Source organism: Physeter macrocephalus, chromosome 15 (genome assembly GCF_002837175.3).
Source record: "Physeter macrocephalus isolate SW-GA chromosome 15, ASM283717v5, whole genome shotgun sequence".
Taxonomy (NCBI): domain Eukaryota; kingdom Metazoa; phylum Chordata; class Mammalia; order Artiodactyla; family Physeteridae; genus Physeter; species Physeter macrocephalus.
Genome location: NC_041228.1, coordinates 65,713,743 through 65,727,186, shown reverse-complemented (window position 1 = coordinate 65,727,186; position 13,444 = coordinate 65,713,743). Strand labels below are relative to the sequence as shown.

Genomic DNA, 13,444 nt, shown 5'->3' with positions numbered 1-13,444 from the left:
TGCGCAGCAACCAAGACCCAACGCAGCCACGAATAAATAAATAAATAAATAAATAATTAAAAAAAAAATCATTATTTTCCGCTTGAACTAAGTTATTTAAACGCCAACTTTCCCCCTTTATTTTTATGTGATGGTACCTTAAACACACTTCCTCAAAACCTAAAAATTTCAGCTTTTCAAACATTCTTGCTTGTTCTTCTGTGTCTGCCCCATAGGTCCTCTTTTCTGAGCAACTTAGGCTATGGATGCCCAGGACACATTGCCAACCAACCTTTAAACCACCAAAGGGAAGAAAAAGGACTGGGGGTGGTGGTCTGCCGTCACTGGCCAAGCTGGGGACAGGCGGGTGCCCTCTGCCAGCCGCAGCCACCAGGCTGGGGATGCCCTGTCTGAATCACTGCTCATCTCCCAGGGAAAAAAAGGACAGACTCTCAGACGGAGAAAAAAAGGAAAAAGTGAATTTAGTGCTGGAGCAGGGAGAGGAGGAGGCTGGGCAAGCTGGTGACAGGCAGTGGACGGCTCCCGCGCGCCTCCCTCCTGCCTGCCACTGGGCCAGAAGTAGATGTAATGTTACAGCAGACACGTGGATTTAAGCCCTGCTCCTCAGTGGATGAACCAAACAAATGACAGGAACCTCATTAGTGAGGTACTCAAAGAGAAGAAGTGAGGGGCTCTAACCTAGACTGCTCTAACTGATGTTCTTAACGCCCTGTGGAGGCTCGGCTGGCAGCAAGTGTTAGCATTTCACGCCCGAGCGTGCGCGTGCGCGCTAGGGGAGTCAATTTTTTTCCCACCCAAGTAACACATAAAAACCAGAGACAGATAGACAGATAGATCTATGGCTTCCAGGGTGCATGTACACATAGAAAAATCATCGAAAATACAATAAACTGGGGGGAGGGATAGACTGGGAGATTGGGATGGACATATATACACTACTATGCATAAAATAGATAACTAATAAGGACCTGCTGTATAGCACAGGGAACTCTACTCAATCGTCTGTAATGGCCTATATGGGAAAAGAATCTAAAAAAGAGTGAATATAGGTATATGTATAACTGATTCACTCTGCTGTATACCTGAAACTAACACAACATTGTAAATCAACTATACTCCAATAAAAATTATTTTAAAAAATAAACTGTATAGATAGATGGGTTTTAATGGATTTTTGTAGATCAAAGTTAAATATTAATTTCCAGTGAAAAGGAAGGAGATGGAGAATACAGAAGGGCAGCATTGAAGGTTTAGACATTTTATTTTGTGAGCAGGTCTAAAGTAATAGTTTCTTAAATGGTCTGCATGTTTCCAACATTCACATGAAATTAACGTTCTGGAGCATTTCACTCTGAATTCTGAAGAGTTCAAAGTAAATCACAAAAACTGAAAATGACACAAGTAAACTCCTGGGTCACATCTGATGGGAAATGACAGTCTTGGAGAACAAGCCAGTTTCTACCAGATGCTGGGTGGAGTGGGGAGTGTGTGTGAAAGGACAAGACTGGAAAAGAAGTTCCAATTTGTCCATTCTTGCTATCTAGAACCAAACAATAGCCCTGCTTTCACTGTGACAGCACATCCTCCCTTACATACTCTGAAATCAACTTGTAGGAAGTAGACAGTTAGAGGAAAGATTTACAGCCACAAGAATTGATGTTTGATTTTCTTAATTTAGCAATATTCTGTGCGGGTATGTGTGTGTGAATAATGCCAGTTAAATCCTTAGCATAATGACAGAAAGCAAAACAAAACGTTAACCCTCAATACAGCTAAAAAATGTACTCTTCTTGCATGAAATTCCCCGATGCAACCTATAAGGTAACAAAGCTGTTGCTCACAATACAGCCTCATGCCATTAAAACTAGTTAATCATCCAGAATTTATGCAAATGATAATGTGCATTTTATCTTTTATCAGCACTGGCCATCTTCCAAACAAGGCCCGTAAAGCTGTCAGATTTTTTATATGCTGAACAAATTCAGTTAAAGAAGAAATAAGGATAATACTGTTGCTGAACTCCAAACCTAATAGGTGATCAAACATCAGATCTCTATTGCCAGTTTCAAGAAATATTTTTTAAAAGTTAGGCCTGCTCTGAAATTCCTCACTTTGAGATGAAATTTATGATGAAATGACAAACAAAGCTGTTGGAACAACTTTTCTTATCAACACCTACGTGAGGAGGAGCTGCCTGATAAATCATCCAGCTCTTGATATGAGACCAGAAATGCTTCTATACTTTCTAAGCCCTTCCAGGCTCTTCTAGAAGTCTCTTTACAAGAGACAGATGACACTGTTGTGTACTCTGTCGTCTGCTTCTTCACAAACTTTGCAAGACTAAGAAATACTCAAGTAATATTAAAAGTGTACATACATCTTCACTTAAGCACTTTTCCATTTCTAGTCTATTAAATTGATTATGAAAGGATAATCTTTTAGGGTCCTCCATCGCTCAGAAGTCCACCTCAAAAGTTAGATGCATGCGTTATTTCTTTTTCTTTTTATTTGCGGTACGCGGGCCTCTCACTGTTGTGGCCTCTCCCGTTGCGGAGCACAGGCTCCGGACGCGCAGGCTCAGCGACCATGGCTCACGGGCCCAGCCGCTCCGCGGTATGTGGGATCTTCCCGGACCGGGGCACGAACCCGCGTCCCCTGCATCGGCAGGCGGACTCCCAACCGCTGCGCCACCAGGGAAGCCCCCGTGCGTTATTTCTTTATCACAAGTGAAAACATCTGTTCATTCTAAACTGGAAACAATTTCTCCCTCAGAGTATACTGTGTTCCGGGAGGATCCCTTTATGTTACAGAAGCAAAATTTCTGGGTCAGACTCTGATAAGTCTAAAAAAACACAGTATCTAATTTTAAAATATACACAATGTGCTTTTAGGATGTAGATGCCCGAGAAAGGTAGAAAATAGGGAGTGGGCCAATCCTTGGACGTCAGTTAGATGATACAGCAACGAAGACAGGGGAGGCGAAAAACCACTTTCTAAACAGTGTCAACTAAACAAAATTACCCAAAGCAAACAATATTTTGGCAAGACCCCACCCCTTGGCAAGAGTTAAAAAAAAATCTTCCATGCAGTAAGTATACAGATTATATGCAAGGATGTATCACTGATTCATCCAAACAAGCAAACAAAGGAAGCATCACACATACAAACACAACATAAGCAGAACTATGAAGATTTACTGAATGCAGGGATGAGAGCACACAGAAAATCAAACTTTTTCTTCCCACTGGCAAAACAAGTAATGCATTAATACAGTGATAGAAGAGGCTATTCAATATTTCAAAAATAAATTTTAGTTAGTAAAACGATATATTATTTTCCCCCAAGTGTTACTTTTTACTGGATCATAGAAACACTTTTAACTTCATCTTCACATGATATTATTTTGTTCCTTGCTGTTCATACGATAAAATTTTAGTTTACCCCACACATTACAGTGTGTATTTACAGAGTGAGACTCATAAAACTGCAAATTAATTCATACAGTGACAATAGTTAAGTTGCAAAGTTTTAGGAGATTCCCTTCATATAAATCCAGAATAAAGGGCATCTAAATGGAAACAAATTCTCAGTTAAACTTCACTACTTTTGAGCAACTTACTGTACACGTGAATTTTTAAATTAACTTCAGTAAGTCAAACACATACTATTATTAGGAGATGATTTTTCCAAAATAAAACACTAACAGTTTCCAGTTGGATACAGGATTTCAGAAAATACCACAGACTACGACTACATCTCTTCTTCTCCAAGTAAAATGGCTTCAACACCTACCTTCTCTTATGCTGTTTCTCACTCCACGGGAACATAAAAACTGCATAGAGACAAATGTTTAAGCTAAAAATTCCTTCCTTTTCAATATGCCCCACTCTCAGATTTACTTTTGTATAATGGCCTTAAAGTGGTATATTAGACAGTAACTAGAAGACATATTCCATTTTCTGACTGAAAGCCAATAATCCTCATGAATTTTTTAGCTAAAAGACACTTCAAGATGCCATTGGGAAGACTGTAATAAACACATTAGGCTGCAAATGGGCGGCAGCCACTCTTTAACACATGCTGCAATAATCAAATAAATGGCTAAATTCATTTTCGCTGGTTACACAAATATTTTGCTGTAACATTTCCATAATCTCCATCTCTCCTAAAGAAGGAAAAATCCTCTCTGAAAGTCTTATCTTAGCAAAATTCGGTGCAGGATATGTCAGTAGCAGAGAGCTGTTCTAAACTATCATTACCAACGGGGAGAGGGGGGAACGTCTAGCCTGACATCAGTGGCATAAGATGGTTTCCACTTTCTGAATTCTCACAGGCTAATAAGTTCCTTAATATAGCCAGTCACTGGGCTGCTTCTACACCCAACGACGTCAGCCGGTGCTAATCCAGCCAGGAATAGCAAGACTAGGTTTTAACAAGGCATCAGATGAGGAAACACCAGGGGAAGAACTGCATTCCTTGCATAATGTAAGCACTTCTCGTCCCTTCAAGTAGGGTGTACTTAGTCCCTATTTAATATTTGGAAAACCAGTTTTCACCAAAGGCTTGGCATTCTGGAAAGAAGTCATCAAACTAAGAACCACAATGTAGTGCTTGTGTTAGAGTTTCATAAACTTGTCCAGATTAAAACTCAATTCTCTTAATTCTGAAACCCATTTTAAACTTTGAGATTTCAAAAAAACCTTCCTAATTTATGAGAAAAACTTACAGAAATGTCCAGGGCAAGACAGTCTATACCTACGTAAAAAGTATTTTTGATTATTCCAGTTGTAAAAAGTTTTTAAATAAATAAATGAGAATCTTCTCCCACAGTATAATATGTTGTTTGCTTTTTTTATTTTTGCTAACACTTATTGAGTACTTATTAAGCGTTAAGCACTTTTCTTGTTTAAAAACCTACATTTTAATGTTTTTTATATATATGCATGTACACATACACACCCTCTCTCTCTCTCTCTCTCTCACACACACACACACACACACGCGTGCGCGCGCACACACAGGCACACCCTCACCCCTTACAGATTATCTAACCTCTCTGACCTGTTTCCATAAGTAATTTGCTCAAATTGCTCAGATAATAAATGACAGGTCAGGAGTCACGCTCGAGTGCAATCATAACAGCTATCATTTACTGAGTGCGTACCATCTTGGCAGGTATTCTCTAGGTACTTTACACATAGGTAGACCTTTAGTTCCCATAACAATCTATGATTATCACCATTTTACAGATGAGGTAGCTGAGGTAGGAAGAGCTACAGTAACTTGACTGAGGCCGCATCTTAGGAAGTTTTGGAGCTCATAAGTGAGTCCAAACAGCTCCTCGATTCTTAACCACTGCAACGTGCGTGAGCACTGAGGTTCCTATTCTTTTAATTACTTTCACTGAAGTGAGAAACGTAAATTTATGTAAATTACAGAAAGCAGCATATTTTAACTTAATTTGATAAACACTGAATATGTAATTTAAAAGTACTTTTTGCCAAAAATATAGTAGTTTCATTGTAAAATGCAAAATACTATAAAAAATGTCTAGAATCATTCATCTATCCGTTCAGTAAATAATTAAGGCACCAGGCACTGCTGTAGACATGGATAGAGCCAGGAACAAAACAGACAAAGCCCTGTCCTGCTGAAGCTCATGTTCCATTGCAGAAAGGAAATCCTGCCTCAGCTCATAAGCAATTATTCCCCGAAGAAAAACGAAGCATTACTGTTATTACTGAATTATGAAGTTACTGAAGTAATAAAACCAGCTAGGAATTTTCTCTGGCACACCAAGAATGCTGAGTTTCATTCAAAATAGTAAAAGCCTTCTTTTTCCTACAGAATCAGAAGTAGTAACGGGTTAATTTTAAAAGGCAGTTATCAAGAGCAATTACAGAAAATGATACCTACTAATTAAATCATTTCGTTTTAACTTTAAACATAATATATTTGAGTATCAGTCTCCATTGGGGTTTCATATTGTCTTTCTCACATAAATCAGACCTATCATTAAGGCACTGTCTACTATTTCCAATTTTTGTTTACTTAAAATAGAACTAGGGACTTCCCTGGTGGCGCAGTGGTTAAGAATCTGCCCGCCAATGCAGGGGACACAGGTTCGAGCCCTGGTCTGGGAAGATCCCACATGCCGCGGAGCAACTAAGCCCGCGAGCCACAACTACTGAAGCCTGCGTGCCTAGAGCCCATGCTCCGCAACAAAGAGGAGCCACCGCAATGAAGAGTAGCCCCCGTTCGCTGCAACTAGAGAAAGCCCGCACACAGCAACAAAGACCCAACACAGCCAAAAATAAAAAATAAATACATTAAAAAAATAATAATAATAAAATAAAATAGAGCTAGAACTCACAGACACTTAGAGTTCTTATAAGTGCTTATGAGGTATAGATTTTCATTATTTTTTCCCAGTCTTTTATAGATGTGTTGCGTATACCTATTTAGAAGCAATTTTGGTCCATCTGACTGAGTTTTTCAAAGCATTCATCTTAGTTTTTATAGAAACATATGTACCTTTTCACACTCACAATCAGTTACATAATATTTAATAAAATTATGTGATTACAATAACAAGCACAACTAGCGTAAACCAGTCTGGACAAGAAGCCGGCTCTTGGTAGGCATGTAACGTCCCGGCTGTGCAGAAGTGTGGGGTGTTCTGCATTGCCCACCAGCCTGGGGCACTTGGAGCCTAGCATTCTTGTGATTTACAGAGGGAAATGCAGATCACGTGGTCGTCCCAGCCTTTCAGCCCCAATGAAAGTTGATTATGAAAATGAGAATTTATGCAAAGCTAACCTGAAGGCATAGATCATGAAATCCTTCGATAAGTTTAACTGAATATGTATTACATGCCATGCATGGTTCTAGGAATTGAGGGATACAGCAATGAACGAAACAGACCAAGTCTTTTGTCCATAAGAGAAACAGTAAAACAAATAAAATTTACCATATCAGGTAGTGATCAGAGCTATTAAAAAAAAAAAATATATATATATATATATATATATATATATATATAGGTAGGGCTAGGATAGTACAACGTGTCAACAGATGGGGGTGAGGAGTGCCATTTTACCTAGGTGGTCAGGAAAGTTCTCTCTTGATAGAGTGACACCTTTCTAACAGAACTCTGAGATCCACGATAGAATTTCTTTATTATGCAACCATTAAAACAAAATTCAGGAAAAGTCGTACAACGCAATGGCTAAGAGCACATCCTCTGGTGTCAACTCAGGTTTGGAATGCCCGGAATACCACATATTAGTTGTGCTAATTATGCTAATTAACCCCATTGGACCTAAGTTTCCTCATTTCCAAAACTGTAGAAATACTAATACATACTTTTATAAGTTTGTTGAGAGCATGAAATGTAAAGAGCATAGAACAATGACTGGCATCTAGTAAGGGTTTATTTAATAAATGTATGATATTATAGGTCGAATTTAATACCATGTAAATGCTTATGAAACAATCTAAGCTGATGGTGAATTACAGTTAGAGAGAAAAATTAATTTATAGAAAAAAATTAGAAGAAAATTCACCAATGTATTAGCAGTTAAATTGTTCCAACAAGCACTGTGGGTATAATTTAATGTTTGCATTTTCCAAGTTTCCTTTCATTAACACATCAGATTTTGATGAGTTTACCAAAAGGCAGAAAGGAGGAAAGGGAGAGCGAGGAAGGGAGGGAGGGAAGGATACCCGGCCGTGCCACTGGAAAAAAACAAAAACAACAAGCAAACCAGAGATTCTTTTAAATAACCAGGCTCTCCAGGATGCAAATTAAAACATACAAATTGTTAACATGCTTATTTTCAGGAAGCATATTGCATAAAATGAGGTAAAGCTACTCCATGGTAAGTGGCACGAAAAATGCCTAAAGTGAATGAAATAAGAAATTGGACCCCCTTTTACAGGTATTTGCAATGAAATTTAAAGTATAAATTATTTCCTTTTACCAATCAAAGGATATTCTGTAACAGTATTCTATAACTACTGAAACTCTATTACAACCAAATTATATTTTCTCCAAATCTACCCCAAGTTCTTCTAAATAAGAAAGATGGAGGCTCTGGGTCATTCTGGACTCATTACTGTATCCTAGTCTTAACTTTTGTAACTTTCTCATGTTTTCTCTCCCACAGATGTGACCCTTCTAAAGCAAGAACAATGTCCAAATCACAAGAGCCTTCCAGCAAAGGTTACTCAAAGCGCGCTTCCTCAGGAAAATCTTCTCTTTCAAGTTCAGCTGAAAAGCCATCTTCTTTATGCAGGCCTCATGGATTCCACTAGGAAGAATTAGAGGTTCCCTTCTACTTGTTCCCTGGCCCATAGGACATGCGATTAAGATAACGCTTCTTTCTTCTGCATCCTCAGTTGCCTCCTTCCCAGTGAGGGTCCAGGGCATTCTCCTGATGGGCCAGGCAGGCCCACACTGCTGTCCCCCACGCCAGGTTCTGGGCGCCAGAGATGCCACGGAAGACACTCTCTTTCCTCTTCTCATTCACGCTCGTTTCACTCCAAGCTTTCCTATGCGTTCTTTGTCTCCAGTCAAACAGAACACAAAGCAGGGGCAAAACTTTTAAGCATGTCCCAGGGACAACGTTTAGGACCCAAATGAAATGTCTGTGGTTAGAGAGGAAAAAAGGATCACAGTTATACAGCTCCTTGGGGCAGTTTAAATTACGTCTCGCATATAAGAAGTCTTTTTCTGGAATACTTTTTTATGCTCTTTCTCTATTCTCTTCCACAGAAGTGGAAAGTGAGCAAGGAGGAAAACCTTGGTTTGGTGGGCGGACTTCTGGTTCATTTTTTCACCATACAAAATCTGACAGACTTTCTTTTCGTCAGATCGTTACCATAACTCCAAACAGTATTTGCTATGAGGCAATGGTTGCCGTCAAAAACAGAAAAAGGCAGCTCTGGATCAACAGGTCCCCCTTCCCCCAATCCAATTTGTTCTTACAAAAATAAGCCGAATTAGGCATTTTTATTTGCAAATAACACATACCTACAGAATGATTTACTGAGAATTACTAGAATTTAGAAAGTTATTTACAAGAATTCATTATTTGAAAAGAATTTTAAAATTACCTTGGCACCTGAACTTATAAGCCGAAACACTTACTTTAACCATTTTCTTCACTCTCAAACACTGGATTTTGGTAATTATCGAAACTAACCATACTTGAGTTTAGGAGGGATTTGTACTTCAGCTTAAGCTTCAAACTTGGAACACATAAACAGCTCTCCGTAGAAGTGCAATCATATTGTTAGTATTGCGATTGTACAACGGAGCCCAATTCTCTGACCTCAGGATCGGGGCGTGGAGAATTAGGGAGCCCTCTCGATTTGCCAGATTTTGTAAGAGCAGAGCTGGCCTGGAGAGCTGTCAATGGAGGGCTTTCTCCTTCCCGCTCCAGATGCAGAGATACTGCATTTGGGGGAACTAAAGTTATTAACTGGACTCAAGAAGGGAGCTTCTTCTAATCACCCTTTGGGTAGTTAATACAAATTTAAACCCAAATGAGCTTAAAGGGCGTTAAAAATAATAATTTAATGGACTAGATCAGGGTGGTCTCAAACAGGCATTGAAAAGATTAAAACAACTTCCTCCTATTGGAGAATGTGTCCTTCTGTACCTTTTTTTTTCAATTAGTCCTAAAAATGTGTTTGCACTGAGAGAGTAAAGAATCATTGTTTTTGTAAAACCTACAGCTATGGATAAAGATCTGTAAGGCTGCTGCACCTTATTTAACCATAACTGGCAAGTTAATAAGCATGAAATGAAAACTTTAAAGAAATTAAGGTAATTGCTTGACACCTCAGATACAGGTAACTATTATATTCCTTTTGCCTGGTATCGGGGAAAAAAAGAGAATTCATTAAGCTGAAACTCAAACCCTGGCTCCAGTTAGGATAAATGATGTAGAAAAAACTAAGCTCTCAGAGAAATCACAACACATTATATATGTATGTTCATAACACAGACATATGACTTCTTTAGTTTGGCGTTTTAAGGCAACGTTTCGAAATCCAGAGTAATGACTATTACTTAGGGCAAAAACATATTTGGGCCCCGGACAATTAAATTTTATATAAGGTTAAGTTTCTAACTAATAAAGATCTCTTCTTGGTATTAAAAATATAACCTAAATTGTAGGGTTTTAATTTAAATCGGCAGGCGGACGCGCAACCACTGCGCCACCAGGGAAGCCCCTCTTCTTGGTATTAAAAATATAACCTAAATTATAGGGTTTTAATTTAAAAATCTATTTGCATTTCTTTCCTTCTGATGTTCAACTGCGCTGGATAAAGATCTGTAAGGCTGCTGCACCTTATTTAACCATAACTGGCAAGTTAATAAGCATGAAATGAAAACTTTAAAGAAATTAAGGTAATTGCTTGACACCTCAGATACAGGTAACTATTATATTCCTTTTGCCTGGTATCGGGGAAAAAAAGAGAATTCATTAAGCTGAAACTCAAACCCTGGCTCCAGTTAGGATAAATGATGTAGAAAAAACTAAGCTCTCAGAGAAATCACAACACATTATATATGTATGTTCATAACACAGACATATGACTTCTTTAGTTTGGCGTTTTAAGGCAACGTTTCGAAATCCAGAGTAATGACTATTACTTAGGGCAAAAACATATTTGGGCCCCGGACAATTAAATTTTATATAAGGTTAAGTTTCTAACTAATAAAGATCTCTTCTTGGTATTAAAAATATAACCTAAATTGTAGGGTTTTAATTTAAAAATCTATTTGCATTTCTTTCCTTCTGATGTTCAACTGCGCTGATAATTATTGAGTAGCTGCCGAGAGCAAATTACTGGGCTCTCTGGACACTGTAATACAATCACGGAGTAAGAAACAGAACTTAATCACAAGAAATCAAAGATTTAGGAAGAAGAAACAAGTATGGAGCAAACGAATGCGGGATCCAGCACACATGAAAAACACAAAGCGCTCGCGAAGAGAAATCACTTCTTGTGGTGGGGAGCCTCGGCGAAGGTCTGATGAATGGCCTTGCTGGGTTTTGAAAAAGGGGTACTACATTTCAAAGGGAAGCTGGGGTGGTGGTGAGGGTGTCCGAGGTCCCTAGGGTGCCAAAGCGGTGCGCTTAATAGAGAGCATGGTGCGGCCAGAGGTGCTGGATGACCGCATGGCCATGTGACTCGACAGCTGGGGGGGCCCTGGGTCTTTCCATCCTCACCCAATCTCTTCTCCCTCCAGGATGCTGTCAGGCCCTGGTTAAGGTGCTGGCTGCACCTTACCTCCCCCAGTGCCACCCGGGAGCTGTGCTACCCTCCGGATCCACCCAGCCGGCCCGAAGGACGCACCCTGGCGGTGGGCGGGGTCTAACAAGCCTGGACGCTGAGGCCTGCTGAGCTTCTCCAACCACTGCCATCAGCTGCAGGGAGAAAGTTTCTTGCCCCATCGGTGACCTGAAATCTGACTAACTCAAAGTATTAATAATCTGCTCTGACAAAAAAGGAAAGGGAGAGGTAAGGCAGAGTACATTTTATTCACTGAATTCACGTATTCACCACGTATTTAGTAAGCATCTACTTTGGAGCATCAGAATATAGAAAACCCTAAATGCCAGAATAAGTAGCAGTCCCTGTTGACTTAACTAAACCACAGGCACAGTGGAAAGGTCTCAGCCAGAGGTGGTCAGACCACAGTTAGGGTAGCGGTACCCACCACAGCTTTGGAAGCGTAGGGAGGAGGGGCTGAAGGCTTGCTAACGGGATACTGCAAACGGCCACAAATGGTACAACTGCATTTATAGGAAACATCCAGAATAAGCAAATCCACAGAAACAGAAAGCAGATGAGTGGTTGCCAGGGGCTAAGGGGAAAGGCAGAGGGGGAGTGACTGCTAACGAGCACAGGGTTTCTTTTCGGGTTGATGAAAATGTTCTGAAACTAGATAGTGGTGATGGCTGCACAACTGGTGAATAAACTAAAAACCACGGAACCGGACACTTTCAAAGGGTGAATTTTACGTTGCATGAATTGTATCTCAATAAAGCAGTTATTAAAAACAAAAAACCAGAAAACGACAACAACAAGCCCCACAAGCTATTAGGCCTGATACTGATAACCTGCAGAGTTGTGGAACAGGTAAATGGATGGTTTACAAATATTTAGGAAACAAACTGGCGACTATTACGAGCAAGAGTGACTTCTCTAATGATTCACCCCACATGAATTGTCCTCCTTCTTTCTGCTAAAAAGAGCAAGAATTTTGTTTTTTAAAGTTTTATTATTTTTTCTTAATAAAAGTAATGCATGCTCCTACTAGAAAATTCAGAATATAAAATGCTAAAGAATAAATTGCATGTATTCCTACCACACAGAGAATAACCATTAAATTAAAAAAATTTCTGCTCAGCACTGGGAGTTTCGGATTGACATATACACACTGCTATATTTAAAAGAGATAACCAACAAGGACCTACTGTATAGCACAGGGAACCCTGCTCAGTATTCTGTAATAACCTATATAGGAAAAGAATTTGAAAAAGAAGAGATACATGTATATGTATAACTGAATCACTTTGCTGTACACCTGAAACTAACACAACATTGTTAATCAACTATACTCCAATATAAAATAAAAATTAAAAAAAAAGTACTGAGTGTGTCTGTGTGTGTGCCACCAACTGCATGTACAATTTTATAGAGAATTTTATTATTTCTAAGATTTTTCCATGGTATTAAATGTCTTTATAAACATAATTTTTAATGGCTCTATGATATTCCGTCATATGAAAGTACCATAACATATTTAACCATTTTCTATAATCATTTAGTTTGCTTCCATTTTTTACCACCATAAATAACACCGTGATGAATATCTTTTATATAAGTACTGATCCACATATCTGATTAATTAATAATCAATAGTCAATACAATAGAGTCTCAGAAACGTAATTACCGGATCAAACGGTGTGACCATATTTAAAGCTATTATATTTGCTGTCAAATTATTTTCCAAAAAGGCTGTACTAATTTCTAATCACTTCAGCAGGGTATGTGAAGTCCCATCTTACCAGAATTCACAATAATAATGAATACTATGATTTTTAAAAATGCTTTGCAAATTTGAAGACTATGGCATGACATTATTTTCTAATTTAAACTGATTACTAATAATTGAGTATTTTTCAAATGTTTTATAAGCATTTCATGCTTACTTTGATAAAAGAATGTGGGGGCTTCCCTGGTGGCGCAGTGGTTGAGAGCCCGCCTGCCGATGCAGGGGACGCGGGTTCGTGCCCCGGTCCGGGAAGATCCCACATGCCGCGGAGCGGCTGGGCCCGTGAGCCGTGGCCGCTGAGCCTGCGCATCCGGAGCCTGTGCTCCGCGACGGGAGAGGCCACAGCACTGAGAGGCCCGCGTACC

The 13,444-nt window shown here is 39.3% G+C and overlaps 1 protein-coding gene across 8 annotated transcripts in view; it reads right to left on the bottom strand.

The window, feature by feature from the left end:
• NCOA2 (nuclear receptor coactivator 2) overlaps positions 1–13,444 on the bottom strand; it is a 279,465-nt gene that overhangs the window by 104,183 nt on the left and 161,838 nt on the right. The gene's annotated exons all lie outside the window — the stretch shown is intronic.